The sequence below is a fragment of the Protomyctophum bolini genome (genome assembly GCF_963924005.1).
Source record: "Protomyctophum bolini genome assembly, chromosome: 9".
NCBI lineage: Eukaryota > Metazoa > Chordata > Actinopteri > Myctophiformes > Myctophidae > Protomyctophum > Protomyctophum bolini.
Window position 1 is genome coordinate 541530 of NC_137870.1, and position 15000 is coordinate 556529.

Sequence of the window (15000 nt, forward strand, 5' to 3'; positions counted from 1 at the left end):
CAAAATGTGCAAAAGCCATTTTCTAGGGGGCCGGCCATGATGAAAAAAAAAAAAAATATTGTATTTTATTTGTTTGGACAGGCAGGCAGGCCAATAGGCCGCATGCAGGCCACCAGGAAAGGTCCTGGCGTCATGATAATGTCGCTGTACCTGTATATCAGTGAGTGACGAATAAACCCGCTATACAAAAGGGTTGTGTAGTTGGTTGTCTGTTGGTTTGTATCATTTAGGCCTATATGTTGTTCTGTAAAAGTGGTGGTATTTTTAGGGGCTTGTGTGTGTAGCGTGAGGAGGGGGGTGTTAACTGACAAGGCACAATTTGTGCTGAACAATGAAAGGATGACATAGCACCAAAACCCCGTTTTTCCTGAGTGAGTAAAATTAGGAGAAACGGCAAGATGTAGCCCTCAGTTTGACCCCTGTTTTAACACTGCTGAGTACAGGTGTATGACAAAACCCAGACCGGACAATTTGTCACGCTATCTGAAGTGACCACAAGGTTGACTTTTTGACCAAATGCTGACCCTAACAGGGAGACCCTCTGCCACATGGCACATACAACTAGCACGAACACCAACAGACACGCACGCTGAGTGTGGACATTTGATGCATATCACACACCACTGATAAATGTGTTATTCAGCAAAGGCGCACATCTGATGAAAAATGTAATATTCTTATTGTTGATTGCTGATCATATTTTTCATTTTCTAACCACTGATTTGTGACGTGTGCATTTGTGTGCATTGTGTGTGTGTGTGTGTATGTGCGTGTGTGTGTGTGCGCGACGCGCGCATCTGTGTTAGCACTCAGAGGAGTGCAAAAGTGTAAGGCGAGATGGTCAACGGAGATAAGAATGAATAATGACCACAGGATGTTTTCCCCGTGTGGTAAAAACTGTTAATGAAGAACTGCTAACTGTTTTCTTTAAGTCAGCAGCTTAAGAACCAGTTTAAACCAGTTTTTGGGAAAGACAGAAAATTAAGAGTCAGCCACCCTTTCCAATATAATGATCGTGTCAACTAAGACACGATGCTCTTGTTTTGCGATAGCTCTGGAGAGTGGTCGCACCAACCCCAACTAGCCCATGCGCATGCAGTGGGTCCGAACAGGATAGCCGCCTATGAATGCTCTTTGACGGCGATAGCTCTGCTGAGTGGTCGCATCAACCCAGCTGGCCGAGCGCATGCAAGCGGGCCCAAACAACACAGCCACCTATGCGCTCCCTTACGCAGCTCTCCGGAGCGGCTGGCCTACGCGCAGGCAGGCGGTCCAACAGGACAGCAGACAGGCAGTCGGCCTGAGGACAACCGCCTAGTCTAAACGGCGATTATAGGACTTAAGAGCAGTCCTTGTTAATATACCAGTTTAATGCGAGTTTTACTCTGAGACAGTGATGACTTGTTACACTTTAACTTAAGAAGAAAAGTAAATTCTCGCGCGCTGCATCTGGACCAAGTGAACTTTTCCTGGCAATGCAGAACAATTGAGGACCCCCGTGGAAGGCTGATATTTACAATCAGGTGGGTCGGACTGATTGAACATCTAGCCTCAAAACGACATTTGGTTTGATAGGGACCTTAGGCGTATAATATAGTCTAGTTGTAAAGAAGAGCTCTCTTTATAGACTATGATACACTGAGGCCTTCATGCCACTCTACCCACCAAGCCTACACGCCCTCTCTCTCTTTGCGAGGCGTTACTCTCCTCCTCCTACCCTCTTTTCCATTCTTGTGCTGCTTACTGTAGCCTTCTTTAATCCATGTGACGTGTTCGCTCATTGCTATGTGGTTTTTATGCCATTGTAACCAGTAATCGATATTAATAAACACTCCTTTTGATAGTACAATCTATTTTGTTGGAGCAGTTTATTTGGTTCATGATTTACTGTATATCTGAATGTTATTATGCAAAAGGGAATTCTATTACATTTCATTTATTCAAGCGGTCCAACAACTCACGTCCGACAGACAGACGTTTTTGATGTGATGCGCTGAAATAGCTTGAATATTCCAGAGTCATTTTATTATGATTTTAGAATATCATTGCTGATTAATCATATCGGATTAATCCACTATTTCACGGACTACATTAATGGTGCCCCGTTTATATGAGGACCCTTTTGAGACTGTAATGATTTCCCTTTGTATGTGACATCGGTGTACATTTTTTTTTTATTGAATCAAAGTTCAACGCAACTTTGGATTTCATGCTCATGTTTCACACGTCGCTGTAAGGGCTGACGTAATAAGCGTTCGACATCTCTAAATCACTAATAGCTAAACCTCTGCAGGGGGACGCTTGTGAAAAGAGAAATAAACAAAAACGGGTTTATAGTTCCTCACTTCCTAAGGACCCGACCGTTAAATAACCTCGGAAATTGCTATCCGAAGGCTGTTCTAAACGGTAAAACTGTGAGCCAACCGGCTTTCTGCCAACCGACTTTCTATATTTGATCATCTAGTATGTCATATAGAGAAAGGGTTGGAACCTGGATGATGTGAAAAGTACGAAATTAAATGCTTCAAATAGGGTTATAAATAAATAAATAGTGGCAGAAACACTTCGTGTGTAGTATGACTTTTTAACTTAACAAGTGCCCAAATAGGGTTTAGTGGCAGAAACACTTCGTGTGTAGTATGACTTTTTAACTTGACAAGTGCCCGCAGAGTAGCTAAGACTAATACTTTCTCGCTAAGACCAGGAGTGAATGAGACGTTTGAGTGTTTTTGTTAACACTGAACGAACGGCGCTGCATTGTAAATATCAGTGTGCGCCATTTTTTGTGTTGTTGTAAATCGGCTGTTTTCCGACGGTTAACACACCCCTTTTTGTCAGAAATCTGACGAAGGGAAGGTTTGTTGGCGAGATCGCCATCTTGCTTTTCAAGCTAACACGCCTCCACTGGGAGGACACAGAGCCGTGACGTAGCTTCGGTCGTGTGCGACCGACAGCCCCTCTGACAGACGAACACAGCCAACCACCCCAGCGGCTATAGCTGGCTTGTGCATGTTTGATGTGACATACGATAACACGTTTCCGTGTCTTATGCGTTTGTCACGTCACATCACATCATCGGTTGCACGCTGTGTCTCGAGTAGTGGCAACGACGTCATACATGGCTGCTCGAATTAATGGTTCTTGAATAGTAAGACTTGGTAACACCCATACTGCTAGTTTGATTGGTATAAACCAGTATAAGGATTTTAGGAAAGGCTATCTAACTCCATGCACTGTCGTTTTGAATCAGTTTAACACAATTTGTCGTGAATGAGCATAAATGAGACATTTTCTTTAAGGGATATAATACTTGTTGACTTAATAGCTACTGAGGTTTGTTTGCCTACAGGCTATTATTACAGGACCTAGTTTTACACTGGGCCTTTACCAAATTTAGTTTTCAAGGAAGTTGAAAGGTAATTGAGTGATCGTTTAATTAGACCTCCACAGGTTATAATTAATCGACCATTAACAGCTTTAATTGTGCGAGCTACTGTCACTGACATTTTGTAATTCAGTTTTGACAGGATAACATTGATTGGGTAATGAATGGCTTATTCATTCATTTAAAGTTAAAGCGATCATTACAGGCGACTTTGACTAAACTTTAATTTGGTATTGTTTGATTAGTTCCCATTGAATGATTTGAAGTATAATTAAGTTAATTGGATCGATTTTAATTTGAATTAATTACATTTTTAAGGTTTAATTGATTTAAATTTTAATTGAATTGAATTTATAAAATTTTATGAAATTTGGATTAATTTTATTTTTTATTTTATTCATTCAATTTTCAAATTATTATTATTATTTTTTTCTCTCTCTTTGCTGTTTTTGATTTATTTTATTTTATTTCTGATCCCCATATCTTTTCGTTTTATTTGCTCTCTTCCTCCTTTTTCAAACAATCATTTGATTCTTTGATAAGGATTTAGAGAGTCAATAAAAAGGGGGTTAAGGAATATATATAATAATTACAGAGCAGGGAGAAAAATAAACAAAAACAGGTGCGTTTTCCCTTTGTCTCATTTGTGCGCATTTATCAGCTTTGCTGTTGTGCTTGATTGCCAGTGCTGAGACGCTGTTTCTCCATTCCTTTTACCTCAAATAGCAGTGCGGTGTTTTTGAGTATTAGTACATTTTCGAAGACTTTCAGGCTGGTATACTACTAGCCTACTTTGTGTTGTGAAGGGACAAGTGACTCCAAAGCAGTCACATCCCTGTTGTCAGGAGCCTACAAAAAAAAGTTAGATTGCAGGATCGCCATCTTGTATTTTACCTCACGTAGCCCCGTCCCCCGATAGGAGGTCCAAAACTAAGGCCGCCCATCCGGCGGGCGCTTTGGACATTCCCCCTTTGCCCGTACTGTGTGACAATCACAGCCAGTCACCCCATCTAGTGGCCATAGCTGGTGTCACGACGTGGTACGTGCATGTTCATGGTTGGACAAAGCATTAAGACGTTTGGATCTGTGTCATGTGTACGCTGTTTTTGTGAATAACGGCACAACACTCACTGGGTCTATTTGCATGCGTTTGTTCAAATAGTATCAGCAACCGCGTACATGCGGAGCTGCTCAATTGGTATTTCTTTGAAGTATAGTGTTACTCAGAGACACTGTACTGCTGGTTTGATTGTTTGTACTCTGTGTGGTGGTTTTGTGGTACTGCTCCGTTACACTGTCGTATGGTTCAGGTAGAGAAAAGTCATTTTTGAATGCACAATGAATGAAACGTTTTGAAAGTGGGGACCTTTATTATTATAAATCTAAATTGTGATTGTTTTATCACACCCTACCATTATAGAATCCTAGCTTCGCCTAGGGTTTCACAATTTAAATTCTAAAAAGTTTCAACTGTGGCTGTGTGATAGTTTGATTAGACCTGTACGGGTTATAATTAGTCGATCACTTACTCATTGTTTTAGCTGGCTCCATTTCGTGAAATTGTTTTGATTTGACCCGGTGGTTGAATTAATTCAATTTTCGCGAATGGTCTTAGTTGCAGGCTGTTAATAATCAGTGACTCTCACTGCTTAATTAATTCCGTTTTGACAAATAGTTTTAATGGAATAGTGGGCTATTTGCTCATGTTTTCAATTAATTCAGTTTTGACAAACAGCTTTGATTTGGCAATCAGTTACTTACTCAGTGTTTCGATTGAACATTGGTAACTGCAACTTGGATAAGGCTTTAATTGAACTTTAATTGAATTTCATTGATTCAATTTTTTTTTAATAAAAGAAAAAGGGAATGAAAGTTTTTAATTAAATTTGATTGATTGAAGTTTAAGTTGAATTTTATTAGAATTTTAGTTTTTGAGAATTCTTTTTTTTAAAGTTTTATTTGCTCTCTTCCTCCCTTTTCAAATTATCGCTTCGATTCTTTGATAGGAATTAAGAGAGTAAATAAAAGGGGGGTTAATAGGTAAATAATAAATAACAAAAACAAATATATATCCACTTTGTTTCATTCGTGCGCATTCTTACATTGCTGTTTTTGCTTGATAGACAGTGGAAGGACGCTACTTGTCCATTCTACCTCCCGGTGTCAGGGTTACGGAACAACATCATTTGTGGAGCTTTTGAGTATTGTTATACTTCCGAGAGCTTTCAAATTACTAGTGCTAAAACCATAGCAGTCAGAAGGTGAACATGGATCCAATTATAGCCATGATCAAAGGACTCCAGGTCACCACTGGTCTATTTATTGATGACACGCCTTGCGTGAATCAATTAGATGTGACCATGACCCACTTAAATGTCCAAACTCTAGCTAATTTACATGCTGAAACCAGAGGCTATACTGAAGCCGAACGGGATAAATTAGCTGGACATTTGTTGGGAAATTTAATCCGTTTATTTGAGCTGGATCTTGCGACAGGCAAAGCACTTCGTCAGCAAGTACAGGATTTAACTGAAACGGCCAACCAGACCAGCAGTGACCTCCTCAAGGCACAGCTGGAAATAACTCTCTTACAGGGCATTAGTTCCCCAGCTTCCCCGCCGGGGACTCCTCCTTTGGAGGGGGGAAATGCCCAGTTGCGGCAGAGTCTGACTTCCCAAGACACACCCATGATGGGTGTGGAAGGAAGGTCTACAGACCCATTGGTGACCGACCGGCTGGATGCCGACGTCACTCTGCGCAAAGTAACAGACTTGGATTGGTTGATCAGCACTGATTCCTATGATTCCAGTTATATCATTCCGGTCATAGGCAAAAGCCCTGCGTTACTGCAGTGGGACCAAAGGTCCCCTGATGTGACCACGTCGTTGCCCTCAGGCGCGACCTCTATAGTCTATCAACTGCCCTTAGTGGGCAGGATGGAATTTGATGATCAGGAGCACATGTTGATATACAACATCGCTCAGGAAGGCACGGCCGCAGCGCACAAGAAGCGCACGGCAACCCTGGCTAGGGTAAGCGTGCTCGGTCCTCCACCACTGCCAGAGTTCGACGCAGAAATAACTCAAACTCTGGCGCTGGGGGACGCAACCGCAGATCCAAAATTTCACACAGATTTTCGACAGGTGTTGTATAAGCACGAGTCTGTCTTTGCCAAGGTTTCTCTTGATTGCGGGGTCACCGACATCCACCTGATGCGGACCCCGACGGAACCAGGTGCCCCGCCCTCGTGTGTGCGGCAATACAAAGTTCCCCTGACTCTGTATGACGAACCTCCGATTGACTATAGTAAACTGGCCCCTGTGGAAAGACATTTTGATCTAGTGTCATTACAGGCGGCTGACCCAGCCCTAGCCCACATGATGGCGCTCCTTGCTGGTGATACCCCATCACCTATCCCTGACGCAGACAGGGACTCCACAGAGTACCTGGCACAACTGCTGTTAGCAATGGACTGCATGTCACTGAGCGGGGGGCTGTTGGTGTATGCTGTTGACTTATATGCTGCACAGCGTGTGGTCATTCCCCAGCACCACAGGGGGATCCTATTAAGCTTTGGCCACAACTCCGCAACTGCTGGACATCAGGGTGCCCAGGCAACCTGCGATGTGTTGTGTCAGATAGCTTATTGGCCCAAAATGCACCAAGATGTGGTTGTTTATGTGAAAGGTTGTCTGACTTGTTGTCAGTCCCAAACTTCAAGTCCAAACCCCAGAGCGCCCTCACAAGAGAGGGGAGTTAAGTTTCCATATGCAGACCTCCAGATAGACTGGTTCGGGCCATTTGCCAGATCTTCTCAGGAAAACTTGGCAAAGAGCATGCAGGTCAGGAAAGCTTCCTATGACTACAGGGCCTCGCAGGGCCAGATCAAATTACACATGCCCCAGACAATCACCGAACTGACCGACTCTGAGACCAAAGCCTCTCTGTGGCTGCTCTACATTGTAGAGCGCTTGGTCGTGTTATATCTAGTCTATTTGAGTTTCTCACTGAAATAGTTTAAGCGACATAGGATCCTGTTTCCCGTGAAACAGTAAGAAACTTCCTCCCCTACCGAAACGGGATGACCAATCAGGGTGTAATTAGTAACCTTTGTTTACATTCTTTTTATTTTATTCTTATACTATGAAAGCTACCTCAAAATGCCTATACAGAATACTGACTCCTATGATGAAGGGTTGACCTTTTAATTCGGCCCTGCTTCAGTGTGAGACATGAGCAAACTACAACTCACTAGTGGAACAAATCCAACAAATAGATACGTTAATCTGTCACAAATGTAGCTACTCCTTTTTGTTTACTTACATTACATTTTGAGCCATTTTGCTCATAATATTTTGTTATCATTTAAGTCCTATTTTTACCAGACAAAATGTTTACTTACATTAGATTTTGAGCCATTTTGCTCCTTATATTTTTTATCATTTAAGTTTCATTTTTACCAGACGAAATGTTTATTTACACTAGATGTTGAGCCTTTTTGCTCCTTATATCCGGTTATCATTTAACGAAAGTATGATTTCCTTGCTTCTACTCTGGCCCTTGTTCCATTTTCTCTTCTCACTGTCACCCTGGTTTGCCAGTCTTTAGACCAGCACAACTTTACAAATAGAAGAGGGAGCTCAGTGTAAATGACTTAGGAGAAACCATGTCGTTTTGGGTGCATGATGGGGTCAATGAGACTCTGACCCGCCCGCAATGACATGATTGACATTGCTGTGTGTTTTTCCCCTGGGAGCCTGCCGTGCTCAGGGAAAAACCTTACACCCACCTGAATGACATTACAGACACCGCTTCCTCCTCCTCTATCATGGATATCATTCCGGGCAAACCGGAAACCTTGCAACACACCTGAAATGACACTGTTGCGTTCCTCTCCTGGGAGCAAAGGATCGTGCTCGGAAAAAGCTCCCTCTCCCTCTCTCTCTCATGGAACTCTGTTCGTGCAGAGCGGGACCTGGCCTCACCTAAAGACATTGCATACACTGTCGCCTGCTCTCTGTCGCTCTCTCTCTCTCTCTCTCCCTTCCCCATGGATGCTGATACAGGCCGAGGAAGACCTGCACCCAGGTTAATGACATTACAGACACTGCCTCATGCCTCCCAGTTCCTCCTGGATTCTACTCTGCAACTAGCGGAACTCTGCATCCGCCTGAAATAACAGTACAGGCATTGTTTTCCTACCGCTCCCCTGTGCCACAGATACTACACTGGGCACCCAAGAGAAAGCCATGAACATTGACAACACATTGGCCTCAAATTGACAGCTTGTCACAAATTAAGTGCGGGATATGAAATAGGACAAATGAGGGTCCACGGACGTTGTCTCGTGCCCCCTCATGTGTCCTAAGGGGGGATTATGTAGCGTGAGGAGGGGGGTGTTAACTGACAAGGCACAATTTGTGCTGAACAATGAAAGGATGACATAGCACCAAAACCCCGTTTTTCCTGAGTGAGTAAAATTAGGAGAAACGGCAAGATGTAGCCCTCAGTTTGACCCCTGTTTTAACACTGCTGAGTACAGGTGTATGACAAAACCCAGACCGGACAATTTGTCACGCTATCTGAAGTGACCACAAGGTTGACTTTTTGACCAAATGCTGACCCTAACAGGGAGACCCTCTGCCACATGGCACATACAACTAGCACGAACACCAACAGACACGCACGCTGAGTGTGGACATTTGATGCATATCACACACCACTGATAAATGTGTTATTCAGCAAAGGCGCACATCTGATGAAAAATGTAATATTCTTATTGTTGATTGCTGATCATATTTTTCATTTTCTAACCACTGATTTGTGACGTGTGCATTTGTGTGCATTGTGTGTGTGTGTGTGTATGTGCGTGTGTGTGTGTGCGCGACGCGCGCATCTGTGTTAGCACTCAGAGGAGTGCAAAAGTGTAAGGCGAGATGGTCAACGGAGATAAGAATGAATAATGACCACAGGATGTTTTCCCCGTGTGGTAAAAACTGTTAATGAAGAACTGCTAACTGTTTTCTTTAAGTCAGCAGCTTAAGAACCAGTTTAAACCAGTTTTTGGGAAAGACAGAAAATTAAGAGTCAGCCACCCTTTCCAATATAATGATCGTGTCAACTAAGACACGATGCTCTTGTTTTGCGATAGCTCTGGAGAGTGGTCGCACCAACCCCAACTAGCCCATGCGCATGCAGTGGGTCCGAACAGGATAGCCGCCTATGAATGCTCTTTGACGGCGATAGCTCTGCTGAGTGGTCGCATCAACCCAGCTGGCCGAGCGCATGCAAGCGGGCCCAAACAACACAGCCACCTATGCGCTCCCTTACGCAGCTCTCCGGAGCGGCTGGCCTACGCGCAGGCAGGCGGTCCAACAGGACAGCAGACAGGCAGTCGGCCTGAGGACAACCGCCTAGTCTAAACGGCGATTATAGGACTTAAGAGCAGTCCTTGTTAATATACCAGTTTAATGCGAGTTTTACTCTGAGACAGTGATGACTTGTTACACTTTAACTTAAGAAGAAAAGTAAATTCTCGCGCGCTGCATCTGGACCAAGTGAACTTTTCCTGGCAATGCAGAACAATTGAGGACCCCCGTGGAAGGCTGATATTTACAATCAGGTGGGTCGGACTGATTGAACATCTAGCCTCAAAACGACATTTGGTTTGATAGGGACCTTAGGCGTATAATATAGTCTAGTTGTAAAGAAGAGCTCTCTTTATAGACTATGATACACTGAGGCCTTCATGCCACTCTACCCACCAAGCCTACACGCCCTCTCTCTCTTTGCGAGGCGTTACTCTCCTCCTCCTACCCTCTTTTCCATTCTTGTGCTGCTTACTGTAGCCTTCTTTAATCCATGTGACGTGTTCGCTCATTGCTATGTGGTTTTTATGCCATTGTAACCAGTAATCGATATTAATAAACACTCCTTTTGATAGTACAATCTATTTTGTTGGAGCAGTTTATTTGGTTCATGATTTACTGTATATCTGAATGTTATTATGCAAAAGGGAATTCTATTACATTTCATTTATTCAAGCGGTCCAACAACTCACGTCCGACAGACAGACGTTTTTGATGTGATGCGCTGAAATAGCTTGAATATTCCAGAGTCATTTTATTATGATTTTAGAATATCATTGCTGATTAATCATATCGGATTAATCCACTATTTCACGGACTACATGTGTGTGTGTGTGTGTGTGTGTGTGTGTGTGTGTGTGTGTGTGTGTGTGTGTGTGTGTGTGCCGTGACGGAGCAGGCGGTAGAGTCTCTGCTATCTGCGTGCTGGTTGTGGTGGGCCGGCCGTTCTGGGCCAAACCCACGCCAGTCCAGCCCTGGTCTCCACTGTTGCTTTTTGGGATGTCCGGATACTGGTTCTAATGCAGATGTACAGTAGGCTAATGGTTCTAATGCAGATGTACAGTAGGCTAATGGTTCTAATGCAGATGTACAGTAGGATAATGGTTCTAATGCAGATGTACAGTAGGCTAATGGTTCTAATGCAGATGTACAGTAGGCTAATGGTTCTAATGCAGATGTACAGTAGGCTAATGGTTCTAATGCAGATGTACAGTAGGCTAATGGTTCTAATGCAGATGTACAGTAGGCTAATGGTTCTAATGCAGATGTACAGTAGGCTAATGGTTCTAATGCAGATGTACAGTAGGCTAATGGTTCTAATGCAGATGTACAGTAGGATAATGGTTCTAATGCAGATGTACAGTAGGCTAATGGTTCTAATGCAGATGTACAGTAGGCTAATGTTGATGATGGTCAATACTTCAGATGTACAGTAGGCTAACTGTTGATGATGGTCAATACTTCAGATGTACAGTAGCCTAACTGTTGATGATGGTCAATACTTCAGATGTACAGTAGGCTAATGGTGATGATGGTCAATACTTCAGATGTACAGTAGGCTAATGGTGATGATGGTCAATACTTCAGATGTACAGTAGGCTAATGCCATGGTGATGATGGTCAATACTTCAGATGTACAGTAGGCTAATGGTGATGATGGTCAATACTTCAGATGTACAGTAGGCTAACTGTTGATGATGGTCAATACTTCAGATGTACAGTAGGCTAATGGTTCTAATGCAGATGTACAGTAGGCTAATGGTTCTAATGCAGATGTACAGTAGGCTAATGGTTCTAATGCAGATGTACAGTAGGCTAATGGTTCTAATGCAGATGTACAGTAGGCTAATGGTTCTAATGCAGATGTACAGTAGGCTAATGGTTCTAATGCAGATGTACAGTAGGCTAATGGTTCTAATGCAGATGTACAGTAGGCTAATGGTTCTAATGCAGATGTGCAGTAGGCTAATGGTGATGATGGTCAATACTTCAGATGTACAGTAGGCTAATGTTGATGATGGTCAATACTTCCATCAAGACATTAGCATGCAAGACATGTTTGGGTATTTTATCCACACATCTCCGTTGAGGGCAGTTAGAAGTTAGACGTTAGAACCTACAGCCACTTCAGTCACTCCCCACAGACGGCACGATGATGAGACTGTCACGGTCCGTGACATGTGTTGTGTTTTTGTTCTGTTCCTGGTTCTTGGTTTTGGTTTTGCTTTCCTTGACAAGGGAACCTGTGTTTAGTGATGGTTTGACCAAACAGATGTTCTGTGTTCTTCTGTACATGTTGGAGCGGTGCTGTTTGAGAGGGAGATGTAACTGCATTTCAGCTAGAATAATGTGTGTGTGTGTGTGTGTGTGTGTGTGTGTGTGTGTGTGTGTGTGTGTGTGTGTGTGTGTGTGTGTGTGTGTGTGTGTGTGTGTGTGTGTGTGTGTGTGTGTGTGTGTGTGTGTGTGTGTGTGTGTGTGTGTGTGTGTGTGTGTGTGTGTGTGTGTGCGCGTGCGTGCCCGTGTGTGCGTGCGTGCGCTGCTGGGTCTGTTACTTGACACAGATGGACGCTTATGCTTCCTTTTTGGATCGGCGGTTGTCAAACTGGGGTCCGGGGTCCACCAGGGGGCCGGTCCACAGGTCCAGCCGGGCCTCGGAATACTATTTAGAATCTATTCAACCCTTTTCATATCAAGGTCCATTTTTTATTTATTCTGCATTTGACATTTAGTTCTACTGGATCTCTTCTCCACTAGTCCCTCCCTGACATTTAGTTCTACTGGATCTCTTCTCCACTAGTCCCTCCCTGACATTTAGTTCTACTGGATCTCTTCTCCACTAGTCCCTCCCTGACATTTAGTTCTACTGGATCTCTTCTCCACTAGTCCCTCCCTGACATTTAGTTCTACTGGATCTCTTCTCCACTAGTCCCTCCCTGACATTTAGTTCTACTGGATCTCTTCTCCACTAGTCCCTCCCTGACATTTAGTTCTACTGGATCTCTTCTCCACTAGTCCCTCCCTGACATTTAGTTCTACTGGATCTCTTCTCCACTAGTCCCTCCCTGACATTTAGTTCTACTGGATCTCTTCTCCACTAGTCCCTCCCTGACATTTAGTTCTACTGGATCTCTTCTCCACTAGTCCCTCCCTGACATTCAGTTCTACTGGATCTCTTCCACACTAGTCCCTCCCTGACATTTAGTTCTACTGGATCTCTTCTCCACTAGTCCCTCCCTGACATTTAGTTCTACTGGATCTCTTCTCCACTAGTCCCTCCCTGACATTTAGTTCTACTGGATCTCTTCTCCACTAGTCCCTCCCTGACATTTAGTTCTACTGGATCTCTTCTCCACTAGTCCCTCCCTGACATTTAGTTCTACTGGATCTCTTCTCCACTAGTCCCTCCCTGACATTTAGTTCTACTGGATCTCTTCTCCACTAGTCCCTCCCTGACATTTAGTTCTACTGGATCTCTTCTCCACTAGTCCCTCCCTGACATTTAGTTCTACTGGATCTCTTCTCCACTAGTCCCTCCCTGACATTTAGTTCTACTGGATCTCTTCTCCACTAGTCCCTCCCTGACATTTAGTTCTTACTGGATCTCTTCTCCACTAGTCCCTCCCTGACATTTAGTTCTACTGGATCTCTTCTCCACTAGTCCCTCCTTAACATTTAGTTCTACTGGATCTCTTCTCCACTAGTCCCTCCCTGACATTTAGTTCTACTGGATCTCTTGTCCACTAGTCCCTCCCTGACATTTAGTTCTACTGGATCTCTTCTCCACTAGTCCCTCCTTAACATTTATTTCTACTGGATCTCTTCTCCACTAGTCCCTCCCTGACATTTAGTTCTACTGGATCTCTTCTCCACTAGTCCCTCCCTGACATTTAGTTCTACTGGATCTCTTCTCCACTAGTCCCTCCCTGACATTTAGTTCTACTGGATCTCTTCTCCACTAGTCCCTCCCTGACATTTAGTTCTACTGGATCTCTTCTCCACTAGTCCCTCCCTGACATTCAGTTCTACTGGATCTCTTCCACACTAGTCCCTCCCTGACATTTAGTTCTACTGGATCTCTTCTCCACTAGTCCCTCCCTGACATTTAGTTCTTACTGGATCTCTTCTCCACTAGTCCCTCCCTGACATTTAGTTCTACTGGATCTCTTCTCCACTAGTCCCTCCCTGACATTTAGTTCTACTGGATCTCTTCTAGTCCCTCCATGACATTTTAGTCTAGTTTTTGTATTTGTTGGATGAAATTGTCAATACATTCAGTCTTTAGTTTTAGTTACCGTAGCTTAAGTTTTTTTATGTAGTCATGTAGTGTTTTGGACGGATTTCACAGTGTCCTGAGTGCGTGTGTGCGTGCGTGCGTGCGTGCGTGCGTGCGTGTGTGAGTGCGTGCGTGCGTGCGTGCGTGCGTGCGTGCGTGCGTGCGTGCGTGTGTGCGTGAGTGCGTGTTTGATTGGTGTGACCGTGGAGATAGAAAGGTGACCACAAGGTCAGGTCAGGCTACGAGGCGTCATGAGGGACATAATTAAGACTCTACGGATTACACACTGTCTCACTCTCTGAGAAGACTGTCTCACTCTCTGACTGTCTCACTCTCTGAGAAGACTGTCTCACTCTCTGACTGTCTCACTCTCTGAGAAGACTGTCTCACTCTCTGACTGTCTCACTCTCTGAGAAGACTGCCTCACTATCTGACTGTCTCACTCTCTGAGAAGACTGTCTCACTCTCTGACTGTCTCACTATCTGACTGTCTCACTTTTTGAGAATACTGTCTCACTCTCTGAGAATACTGTCTCACTCTCTGAGAATACTGTCTCACTCTCTGAGAAGACTGTCTCACTCTCTGAGAATACTGTCTCACTCTCTGAGAATACTGTCTCACTCTCTGAGAATACTGTCTCACTCTCTGAGAATACTGTCTCACTCTCTGAGAATACTGTCTCACTCTCTGAGAATACTGTCTCACAGTGGAATGAACTTCCCATTGCAGTCAGAACTACAGACTCACTCCCATGCAGTCTGCCGCCGTAGTCTGAAAACCCACCTCTTCAGACTCGAGCTTGTAGGTCTGCTCTTTTTGAAGAATCGAAGAACGACTGACATAAGAAACATTATAGCTTTTTCAGAAAACCGAAGGATTCAGAAGAACATTTTTTTAGAATCTGATCTCAGGTCAGAACGGGTTAAAGGTCTAACACGGGTCCATTTGGTCACCCTCTCCAACGCCTGGCTTT

The 15000-nt window shown here is 43.8% G+C and overlaps 1 protein-coding gene across 1 annotated transcript in view; it reads left to right on the top strand.

Moving 5' to 3' along the window:
• Positions 1–15000, top strand: part of igsf11 (immunoglobulin superfamily member 11) — a 109772-nt gene that overhangs the window by 80752 nt on the left and 14020 nt on the right. The window lies entirely within an intron of this gene.